Raw genomic sequence first — 2500 nt, 5'->3', positions numbered from 1 at the left:
CCCTCCCCCTCTCCGTCCCCTCATCCAGGACAAGAGAAGACGGGAGAAATCCCTTCGGGCTGCGTCAAAATATCTTTCGTACATATATATTCCCTACCCACTATCTCCCACCCACTTCCTTCCATTCATTATAGTATCGTCTATACACAGCCATTCTCCTCTCACCCCTAACTCCCGCCTTTTTCCTTGTTTGCTCAACGCCCCTTTCACCCCATTCATCCATCTCATCCTCGGTCGTCCCTTCAAGTTCACTCCAACCACCTATGCTTTTCACACCTATTTCACTAATCTTTCTTCACTTATTCTTTACGTGTGTCCAAAACATCCCAACACTCTTTCATTATCTCCATCTGCCATCTCCTTTTCCACCCCAGCTCTTCTTCTCACCTCCTCATTTTTCACTCTATCCCACCTTGTAACCCTTACTTTACCACACTTCTCAGTTATCTAATATCAAACACATTTAAACTTTTCCTCTCTGCCTGTCTTAATTTCTACGTTAGCCCCATACAGTGCCCTCGGCACAATTACTCCTTCATATAGTAAAAAGTCCAGATGAACAAATATTAATAGAAGAGGAGCCGGTAAGGGAACGTGGGCAGAGTATTTTAGAGAGTTGTTGAATGTGGAGGAGTATAGTTAGGGATTGGTGGTAGCATTGAGAGGCGCTAAGAAAAAAGGAATGATGAGGTACAAGTAGTTTTGGGAAGATGAGAGCAGGTAAGGCATCTAGGTTGGATGAGTGTCATGTGGAGTGTATGTAGAAGGGAGATACAGTAATAGTGGACTGGCTAGTGAGGTGTGTCTAAAGGAGGTAGAGTATTAAAGGACTAGAGGTGTGCCTGTATAGTTCAGCTTTACAAGGAAAAAGACAAAAGGGGGTGTAGTATTTTCAGAGGGATAATTTTCTTTAATGTAGTTGGGAAGACATATGAAATGTTTTAAGTAAGAGGATTAGGGGAGAAACAGAGGAAGTAATTGGTTAGGAACAGTGTGGGTTTAGGAAAGGTAGGTGTTGCGTGGATCAGATCTTTGTGTTAAGGCAACTATGTGAGAAAGATTTAGGAAAAGGTAAGGATGTATTTTAGGTCTTTATGGATTTAGAAAAGGCTTATGACATGGCAGACAGAAAGGTATTGTGAGCGGTTTTCTTTATATTTGGGATTTGGGGAAAGCTGTTAAGGGCAGTAAAGATTTTTTTACGAGAATGATAATGTATGTGTTAGAATTGGAAATGGAAAAAACGAGTGGTTTGATGTGGTTAAAGAAAGTTGAGAAAATTGGGAGGTAAGCCAGTTGTTGTTTGCTGGCGTCATCCTTCTATTGTAAAAGCGGATGACTTGCCACGAAGCCCGCGCAGCAATGTAGACGTCACCTGATATGTCATGTCCATGTTCCCTCACTCCACCTCTCTCCTTTGTATTTAAGATATGGGTTTTTCTTATATTTGTATTCCGCTTGAAGAGGATCACAGTATGTTATCGAAATATACGGAAATCGTTATTTCCTTTCTTTTCTTAAATCCAATCAACACTGGGTTTTTAGTGTATATATATACTGTCATGGGTTGCTCGCTGAGTTTGGCCTGAGTTAACGTAATGAGTGGAACTTTAGGAATCTAGGGGTAAGTCGAGTTCCAGATGAGAAGCGAACCCACAACAATAAACGTGGAACGTATAGGTAAAATACGTTCCGAGAAAAAGCTCTATTTGAGACTGAATGTAAGTAGGAATTATAAGGATTATGGTTGAGGTAAGATAGACGTCTGCACGAAACTTAACTAATTATATTTACACAAACAAACAAAAATAAAGTTTTAATTATCATTTACGTACACTCAACGTACACTGGGACATTAAACATAGACAAATACATACAAGACAAATAAAAGTTCAATACATCAAAAACACATAACAAAGATATACAAGTCCAAGTTGGCCTACACTAAATACTTGCGTACAAAAACAGCAATGCACCAATGTACAGCGTCGAAGGTATGAGAGAAGGTGGACATTTTTTTTTTTTTTTTTTTGGATCTTTAAGGCTATCGACCTATAATGAGGTCATTAAGCCCAAGGTGGACAGCCGGGGAGGCTCCTTTTATACCCAAGGTGGGCGGGGTCAAAGCTTCGTGGCGAGGTTCGAACTCGAACGTTGTACGTAAGTACACCGGCTATGAGTCTTGTTCGAAGCAGTGAGTAGTAGGCGGGCGATTTGAAAATAGTGTTGATTCACGGTTGGCTATAACAATACATATACATGTATATATATATAATATATATATATGTATATATATAATACATATATATACATATATATATGTATATATATATACATATATATATGTATATATATACATATATATATTATATGTACATATATATATATATATATATATATATATGTGTGTGTGTGTGTGTGTGTGTGTGTGTGTGTAGTGTGTGTGTGTGTGTGTGTGTGTGTGTGTGTGTGTGTGTGTGTGTGTGTGTGTGTATGTATG

The sequence above is a fragment of the Oratosquilla oratoria genome, chromosome 27 (assembly GCF_046742065.1).
Source record: "Oratosquilla oratoria isolate Oo_2021 chromosome 27, ASM4674206v1, whole genome shotgun sequence".
NCBI classification, from domain to species: Eukaryota; Metazoa; Arthropoda; class Malacostraca; order Stomatopoda; family Squillidae; genus Oratosquilla; species Oratosquilla oratoria.
Note: the sequence above shows the minus strand (reverse complement) of the source record.